The sequence below is a fragment of the Arachis duranensis genome, chromosome 8 (genome assembly GCF_000817695.3).
Source record: "Arachis duranensis cultivar V14167 chromosome 8, aradu.V14167.gnm2.J7QH, whole genome shotgun sequence".
Taxonomy (NCBI): Eukaryota; Viridiplantae; Streptophyta; class Magnoliopsida; order Fabales; family Fabaceae; genus Arachis; species Arachis duranensis.
The window spans coordinates 15,797,123-15,807,587 of NC_029779.3; positions in this window are offsets into that span (position 1 = coordinate 15,797,123).

The following is a 10,465-nucleotide window of genomic DNA, read 5'->3' on the forward strand; positions in this document are numbered from 1 at the left end:
CACTTGAATAGTGTAAAACCCTTTGTTTAGAATCAGTCCTATTACACCTGTGTATCGTCGAAGGGGAAGTTTATAGTAATTTTTATTAAATGTGTGCACATTAGAAAAGTACTAAAGCAGCAAATCATCTGCCCATGGTTTGTTTTCTTTAATTTGTGGGTTATATTTTTAAAAGAAAAAGCAAACCGCTTAATTACGCAATAACCGTGACAACTACACAAATACGCCCCTTTGTCACCACACAAATTCAGATTAGGATTTAGAAAAATTTTCTTCCTAGACAATAATAATAATAATAATAATAATGGAGAATATATTCTTCTTTCTTTTATTTATAAAATATATATTTTTTTACGAAATTAAAATAATATATTTTATTTGACTAAAATATATTGAGTTAAATAAATTAAAATATAAGTTATTTTAATTTTAGAGGAGGAAGGAGTATATTTTTCTAATAATAATAGTACGTTAATTACTAAACCTTTCTTATACTTTTGGTAATTGGCAGGCTGTTATGTCTTCTCAAAAATAACATATTAGACCGCAAAGTGTTATATTATGATCATAGACAGTTAGGCACAAATAGCAATATAATCTTTTTTAATGGTTAATTGTAACATCAACGAGTTTTACTAAGCCAAAAGTTGTGCACTGATCACCCAATCGTATTTTGATTATTGACTGAAAGATAAATATTTTTTTGGCTACCTAATCAAACTTTATTTGTTGAGCAAATAGGTAAATTAGTTTTTGAAAGATCATGTAGTTTTTATTTTGATTTTTTTTTTTAAATTTTAACCAAATTTATTTTTAAAAAATTTTAAGTTAATCACGTTAATTTTTTTTGTTATTTTTTTTATTAATAGTGTTAACAGAAGCTAACATGATATGTTAAGTCACATGTCAGCAGCCACATATGATGCTTAGTTGGCTACTAATTTTGTAAAATTTGATCTAATTAATTTCTAAATGATAAATCCTAATCTCAAACTAGTCATATATATCCCCCTTTCTTTTAAATGAAATTGCAGCGGTTTCTATAGTCAAAGTTTGTGAATTAGAAAAGTTTACTCAATTCTGTACTGTATCCTAATGATTTTAGAAGAATTGTTGAGAAGATACAGCAAGTAGTTAGTCTCACCAAAAGACATATGCTGAAACATATTGATTTTCTTAAGGATTGGTTATTTTCTTTAGAGCAAATGGGGAAGATGATTGTTGGATGCCCTCAACCACTCACTTTAAACATTGACATTATGAAACTTAGCTTTAATTACTTCAAAATAGAGATGAAAGGGACCATTCTTCACATATGGTATAGAGTCAATAGGAAAACTAAGACATAAGGTAATTTTACAAATAAAATGCAAAAATCTTAAACCAACACAAGAACAAAAATTCAGCGGAAATAATGAACTTCATTTACACAATGAGAATTAGTCAATAGACACAAAATCCTAACCCCAAAAATGATTTTAAATTCAGTAACACACAATGAGAAAAAATCCATTTTTATTGAAAGTACAATCGAAACAAAAAGCAAGCTTTCAAAAAAAAAATCACTACTTTCAACGACGCTAGAAAGGTGTCGTCGTTCTCATCGTCAATGTGTGCAAAGCCGGACCCAATCATCATCGGTGAACTCGCAACCTCGGCCGAATGCAACAATCGACGATGAACAAAGGTTCTTTGTCTTCTCTTTTGCAAAGTCGAACCACAGATTTTTGTGAGAGTAAAGCGAGGTGAGACTGTGAGAGTGAGAGTGAAGGTGTCATACCGTTATTTGACTAATTGAACAAAGGAATGTAGTTTCGTTTCACTGACAGCACCTAACCCAAAAAGAACGTCGTGTTAATGTCAATGTGTATCTTAACGTGCCATGTCAGTTACTATTAATACTGTTAATAAGAGAAATTATGAAAGGACGACCGTGATTAATTAAAAATTTTTCAGAGATAAATTTAATGAAAAAAAATTTTAAAAATTAAAATAAAGATTGCATAATCTTTTAGAAGCTAATTTAATTATTTACCATTATTTGTCTGAATGCTATCGGTAATAAATTAATAATTAGAGCAGTCAATACAAGTTCACTCCAACAAAAAGCTTTAGCCATTCCTTAGAAATTCATCAAAATGCAAAGTTTCATATAATAAAAAACTTGCTTCATCGCATGCATAAGGAGATTAATTATTAGGTTATAGGTGCGGTGCTTACGGGACACAGTTTAGCGTTTGTTTTGAGGTACTGAGATAGAAATGGAGAGATTGAGATTTAGTATTATGTTTATTGGTTGAGAGACTGGTACTAAAATTTCTGTCTCTGTATCCAAAATTTCAGAATTTCAGTACCTCCAAAAAGTAAGAACACAGGGGACTAAAATTTTTAGAGATGGAGACTAAAACTTTAATAATATTTTATATCCAAAATACCTTCATTTCAATTAATTAATTCCAATTTTATTCTTTGTACAAATTAAACTAAAATTTCATTCTTATTTCAATTTCTGTCTCTCACTTTGTACTAAACAGAATACTGAAATTTATTTCAATTTCTGTCTCATAGTCTCTGTCTCTTAGTCTCAGTCTTTCTGTCTTGTCTTTCCACCAAACGCTACCCAATAGACCAAATTTTATATATTAAAAAGCTTCTTGGCTTTATCAATTAAGCTATATTTAGAAAGGAAAGTAAGAAGAGTTTGGTAGAATACTTTTCTCATTAAAGAATTTGCAGGAATTTATAAAAATACAAATGTTTTTGTTAGATAAATTATTAAGTAAAAAAGGCTTTTAATAAAAAATATAAGAATCAAGAGTATTTTTATGTTGGTTTAATTATAATTATTAAAATAAAATTTAAATAAAAAATAAAACAATTGAAAAATAATAGTTTATCCACTAAAAAGTTTATAATTATTAAAATTTTATTGATGTAAGTTTATGAGAACATTTGATGTTGGAGATCATAATAATGATCATCATGTGACAATGAGAGAAAATGAGAGAGAGAGAAAGAGAAATTTTTGTCAAGTTTAGTTTAAGAAAAAATATTAATAATTAAATTAAATGTATTAATTATGAGTAACCAAGTTGAAGAATTCAATTGACATTAACAATCTTATAAATTGCTACAATGATAATGAATTACAAGCTTATTAATTTTAGTTGATAACCAATGGTGATTGATAAAAGTTTTATTAGTGAATAATAACAATTTCATGAAAAAAATAAATAAGAGTTGATCAAGATATTATAAAAGTTTTATAAAGTGTTAAATTGTGACTAGCCATCATATGAAGCAAAGAGTGAACAAGTTCTAAAAGAATGAAATTTTCAAATATAATTGAACTTATGTGTTATACAAAGATATGGGAAAATACAATATGATATTGTTGTTTTATTTTTTATTTTTTAAAAATGATAAATGACAAATGAACATTAATGTTTTGTATTTTTAAAAAATAAAAAAGACAAAAAACAAAATATTATTGTTGATTTGTATTTTTTTTAAATAAAAAATATAATAAGTGATAATTTAACATTGTTGAATTGTATTTGTGTCAGATTTCTCTACGTATGTGTAAAATATGAAATTCGTTATATATTTTTTAAAAATATTAAAATTAAAAAATTTAGTCGTAGTTGCTAAAATTAAAGTTAAATATGGCAATTCATAAACAAGTTTGACAAGTCGAGAAAGGCAAACACAACATAAATTTAATGTTAAGTTACTCTATTAATTTTTATAGTTCTACTAAATTTATAAATAGATTTTTATAAGTTCCAAACCATCTTATTTTTTTAATTAGGTCCTTATTGACAATAAATGTTAAAAAAAGTTTACAAATTGCGAATTTACTATTATACCTAATTTCTTTATTGTGAAATACGTCATAGTGCTCATCTGTCGTCATTGCCATTGACCATTCTCTGGAAGGCTTTTAATCTTTCCCTCACCATTACCTTCTCTCTCTGCCACCTTTTTTATTGTTGTTCTTCTACTTCTTTTCTTTCCATTATCACCATTCACGATGATAAAGAAGAAACAGAAGAGAAAGAGAGAAGGAGATAATGGCTTATCTTTTGCTTTTAGTGGTGATAATAATCTTGACAATGATGTATGCATTTATTTTTTTAACTTCTTATATAGTTTTTAAATGTTTAGGTAGCTTATTAATTCTTTTCTATATGTTTTTCACTATTACTTGTCCCAATTTGTAAGATGTTGCACAAACTCAAAATTAAAAATCTTAAAAATTAAATGGGCAAAAAACATAATTAAGCCAAGTAAAAAATTTTACTACACAAATCAGCCAACTAGAAATCTGATTCAGTAATCAACTAAAGCACACTATAATGTAATTTGAAGCAACTAAATTCGAATTACATTTCCACATAATTCGAAACAAGCTAGCTTGAATTACGCTCAATCTATGTCTACAGGTAGTTTGAAGCTACCTGGTTCAAATTATAATAGCATAATTCGAGAAAAGTTAATTCGAATTAGTAGTAGGACGTGATTGAAGGAGTTCGAAGCATATAAATTCGAACTACTCACAAATTGGCAACACATAGTAATTCGAAATTAATTGATTCGAATTATAAGGACTTCTCCTATATAAGGAGTTCGAACCAAGGTCATTCGATTCAGTTTTCTATTCTCATACCCCACCAAATCCCAGAGAAAACGACTTAGAATCGGTTCGAGAAAAACTCGAGCAGCATATTCAGACGATGGGGGACGATCCGGGAAGGCTGTATCGTTTTGCATGTGGTTTTATTGGCGGTTTATGTTAGTGGTATTGCAAGTGGTTTACGTTAGTGGTTTTTTGGATGCGGTTTTAGTATGCGACTTTGCTAGTGGTTTACTATATTTTGCTTTTGCATGTGGTTTTTTGAAGCGGTCTATATTAGTGATTTTCGTATGCGATTTTGCTAGTGGTTTACTATATATTCTTTTGCATGTGGTATTTGTTAGTTGTTTATGTCATGAATTGTATTTGTAAGTGGTATTGTAATTCGTTCTAATTATGCGGTCCATCTGATGCGCAGCCCCAGCTATGCATATCGAGCATGCGGCGGCAGCAGGGGATGCGACTGGATGAGAGGTACATTCCATACTTGCAGATAGTCGGATTATACCATTTTGCGAGACTGAACGACAGATGGTTCCGATTAGACGAGCCCCTTGTGAGTGCATTCGTGGAGAGGTGGCGTCCGGAGACGCACACGTTTCATATGCCGTTCGGAGAGTGCACAATCACACTTTAGGACGTGGCGTACCAGTTGGGGTTGCCAGTGGACAGACATTACGTCAGTGGTTGCCTAACAGATTTCCATGTATACATACAGGGTGGCCGGCCACCTTGGCAATGGTTCCAGGAGTTACTCGGTGTGTTACCTCATGCGAACCAAATTCAAAAGTTCGCAGTGAACTGCACCTGGTTCCAAGAGAGTTTTGGAGAGTGCCCTGAGGGGGCCGATGAGGAGACAGTGAGGCGCTATGCCCATGCCTGTATCATGATGTTGTTGGGCACCCAGCTGTTTGCCGACAAGTCCGGCAACCGTATTCACATCAGATGGCTATCGTATATGGCTAGGCTTGAGGAGATGAGTGGCTAGAGCTGGGGGTCGGCGGCACTAGCATGGTTGTACCGGTGCATGTGCCAAGTGGCCAACAGACATGTCGTGAAGTTAGCTAGGCCATTACAGTTACTTTAGTCCTGGATCTTTTGGCAATTTTCTAGATTTAGGCCTGCTGGGTATGATACGTTTAGCTGGCCCCTGGCCTCGAGGTACCACTATCGCAGTTTTATATGTATCTTTTTTTATTCATTTCCATTACCGCCTGTAATGTTATACTACTTCGTCACATCTTTAATGCGCTACCATGTTGAGATCTATATGTAGGTCGTCAGGTTACAATCCTTCCGTTAGCGAGAAGGGACCTCAGGTGCAGATGACTCGGCTGAGGATAGACATGTTACAGACTAGGGATGTGAGTATACTAACCTCCTATATATAGTTAATGTATAGTTAATTATAGTTAACTATAGCTTCAACCTTCTCAAAACGAATCGAGCTAACGAATTTGAGATCATTTTTTCAGTTTATATGGATGTCCTATAGCACAACCGACGTCCTTCAGGTTGTCTATCCAGAGGTGTTGGAGCCTCGTTATACGACGTTATGGCGGTGTGTGATGTCACTGATATATTTTGCGGTGGTTGAGTGGCGCCAGGTTGATAGGGTCTTACCGCAGTTCGACAGCGTTCTGCCCCGCCCACATCCCGCCCTAAACATCGATTTCTTGATGTCTAAGGACAGAAGAGGAGGTGATAATTGGTTTTCGTACCACTTGCAGTACTGGCATCTTCACTGGGAGACACGTGCAGATCACGTTCTTCGGTTCGATGTTGTTGCCGACCCGGGACCCTCACATGACTTCTTGGACTGGTGGCGTCAGCACGGAAAGAGGTTCTTGTCACCGGAGATGTACTTGGGGGATCCTAGAGCCATTCCTATTTCGGTTTAGGCAACGCAGAGGGGTGCCGGGAAAGTACCTGATATGGACCGTGTTGACGACGTCCCTGATAGGCGCGAGTTGACAGGCGAGCTCGTGTCGGGACACGACGGAGCCAGCGTGAGTGGAGTTGGCTGGACCAGGCTATGGAGGAGGGTGACGAGGCAAGTAGGAGTGGTGGTCGGCGACGAGGGCGTGGAGGCAGACGGAAAGCGCCTGCTGCGAGGCACGATCACGGTGATCGTGGTGAGATGCCGTTGGAGAAGGGGCTGCAGTGGGGGTGTTAGTCCCGATCATGGCGGGCATGGTGGAGAGTGGTATGGGTCCGGTATGGGAGATCCTTCTGCCCATGGTGACGCTAGACTTGGAGAGGGGCCGCTCGGAGATTACTTCGTTGGTGTTCCCGGTGACGACCAGAAACTTCAGGAGAGTACGCCATGGGTGAGTCCGGGATCCATGTTATCAGACTTTCTTGCCGGTGATGGTCTTGATGCGGATTTTGGTGGATCACACTTCCTAGATGAGATCAGTGCCATCATGCAGTAGGATGAGGCTGCCCGTCGACGGGGTCAGACGACGGGGACACAGGCACCGTTAGATGTCGATCTGAATGAGCCTCCCTCCGTGGCTCCGGCTGACTATTTCACCTTGGGTGGTACCCCACTTTCTACACAAACTGCTGGGTCACATTCAGTTGCCGGGCCGTCTTCATCCCAACCGTTACATATCCAGCCTAGGACGCCTGCACAGCCAGCCCCGGAGGACGAGGAGGATGAGATCGAGGATGAGGAGCCACTTATTCTGAGAGGTCAGAGGACACAGGTTCCACGTCGTTGCTTCACAGGGTCGCACCTATTTAGATGATTTGTGTATCGTGTTGTATGTTATTTCATGATCAGTGTTGTATGTTACCTATCTTCGTTTATGTATTTCGTTATCAGTGTTGTTTCGTTATCAGTGTTATTTCATGATCAGTGTTGTATGTTACCTATCTTCGTTATCTGCTGTAAGTCTTCACATTTAACAGGGCCTCATCTTTATCCTAAAATTGCTGACCAACCTGAAACTCTATCAGACCAGCAGACCCTTTCGTATCTCTAGCGCCAAATCCAGCAGGCTGCCTAGGAACCCCCTTCTACCTCATGGCATCCAGGTCCAAAGATGAAAAATATGGAGGGTACTGCTGTGTGCCAGAGCTAGAACCACCTCTCGCCCCTGCAGGCTCACTCGCTCCAATATCATCGCCACTGTCATCAGCAATCACATCCGGCTCAACATCATCGTCCTCTGGATCATCAAACAATCCATCTCCAACCCCAGCTGGTGCAGCACACTGTAGAGAGGTCGGCAGAAATTCCCCTGCTCCAACCTCGTCGCCAACACTGCCGTTGAGATCAACAGTGAACGAAGGGGAGGCGATAGGCTGGACGGGTGGCTCGTACGCAGGGACAGAGGAAGAAGCAACGGCAGCTCTGGAGCTAGAACCGGCCACCATGGCTAAAGTGGTGGTATTTCGGTTCGAACCCCCCGAGTTGGATACCACATCAATCAACTTTGCCAACAGCTCTGGTGTCCTCACTTCTGGAAACTGCTGGCGACAATGAAACATGACCTGCAAGTCCTCATCACTCCCGATCGTGAAACAATCATACTTCACGGTTTCTTGGAGCACCGTGATTGGAATGCGATAGAAAAATTTCTTAACCCGTTTCACACCTTCCAGACCAAGTTTCAGCAGTACATAGCCCACAAGGTCATCATAGCTCGTCGTAGGCCTCACGATAATACAGAAAGGATCCTTATTGGTGAACTTCACACCAGAACGAGTTTTTCTCTTAATTGATCATCTGTGGTGAACCAACACTACAAAACTGTCCTTACTAGCCATCTAACCCCTCTAATGAGAGCAACTCACGTTCACATCATATATATACAGGTCTGGTCCACACTAATTCGAATCATCCTCATTCGCACTATATATATGTAATTCGAACCAGCTCAGTTCGAATTAGGAGTTATTCACGTTTGGTAGTAATTCAAATCTATACAATTCGAATTATGCTGACTTTACTTTTTATAGTAATTCGAATTGACTCTATTTGAATTATGCATGTTTCAAGTTTGCATGTAATTCGAGCTAGTACAATTCGAATTACATTCAACTCAAGTTCGAAACGGTTTGATTCGAACTACATATATTTGTGCATTGGTTGATTGGTAAATTAGATTTCGTTTTGGCTGATTCAAGTAATAAGAATATCCCCTTTAACTTATTTTAGTTTTTTACCCAAATTAAATCATGAAAACATCTCTCTTAGATGCTCTTTCTTTCTAACAAATGCCAAAATTGCTAAAAGAACCAAGTCCTACATTTTTAAAGTTTTTTTTTTTTCTATTCTCTGCTTACTCTTTCTCCTACTAACAAATTAGATTGTCTCAAGAGCTCAATACAAGAGCAATTCTAGCATGCAAAAAATTCCAAATGTTCTAAAAATTTAACGGCTTTTATAATGTCTATTTTCTTTATCTTAGAACACCATTTATGAACAATGAAGCCTCAGTTTTTCAGAATGATGAAATACGAGCCACAACTTCTTTTATTGTGAGATAAACACCTTTCAATTTAAAAGAATCTAATTACTCATGATATCTTTAATATGGAAATGAAATATTTTGTTAACTCAAATGATTTTGTTACGATGGGAACCTAATTAAAAAAAATTATAATGATTTAGAGACTTAACTAAAAAATATAAAAAGTTAAGTACAGATTTAATAAGATTATAAGACCAACAAAATAATTAAACTTAAATTTAATTTTCAAAAAATAAATTTGTTTGAGATGATTTATTTTTTTATTTTTATTTTTAAAAAAAGAATTTGTTGGAATAAATTATCTTTTTTTTTAATTTATAATCTTTTAAAATACAGTTTGCTAGGATAATTTTTTTTTTAGATTTTTTTAAAAAATACAATACCCCATAGGCCCATAGCAAACACCATATTTCTAATAACAATATTACATCATTCTTTTAAAAATTACCAAACTTAGAATTTTATATAAATTAAGAATTGACTATCATATTCTATAAATGTTAACAATTAGATCAATTAAAAAAAGATGTGCTTTAAATTTATTATAACACTAATATTCTAATTTTAACTTTCCATGATAAACTATCTGTAGTCTGTTAATTTTTTTTCCTATTTTTGTTTCTCATTTTTTTAATTCTTAACATTTTAATCACCCAACTTAAATGTATTAAATTTCAATCCAATAATTGATTAAAAAGGCAAAAATTTGTTTCAAAGTTGATATTTTGGTTCCAAAAGTAATTTTTTATTTAAAATGATCTATTTTGACAAAGAATAAAAACAAAAAAGAAAAAACAGACCATATTTGACAAATTTCTCTTAAATGAACTGAATTTTTATTTTAAAAATTGTTATGTTTAATATATAGGCTAATTTTTTATATATAAAAAAATATTTATATTTTTGTTAAAAATAAAATCATTTGATATAATTATATATGAGTAAATTTTGTAAGTAAAGAGTCAACATGTAAAGTGCGTATTAGACTGTGTCATTATTCTGTTAACTCGCACACATAAAATACATATGGATATGTGTTATTATATGAAAAATAATTTCTGTAATATATAATTTACTCTTTACTTAATTGGATGAGCTTAACCAGTTTGAGACCTCTAATAAGCCGAAGCGTGGCAGTGGCCGTTAAGGGCAATTAGGAGTGAATGAATATGAATGTGATGACGATAAATCCAAAGAGAAGGAGAGGATAGTGTGTGTGGTGGCATGTGAGAAAGAGAGCGAGATATAGTCGTACTGGCAACAGTAACAGTAACAGATTACACACAAGAGCCAGTGCTGATATCAGAGAGAAAAAGTGGAGCCCACAAAAGTGCAGAAGGGGGAC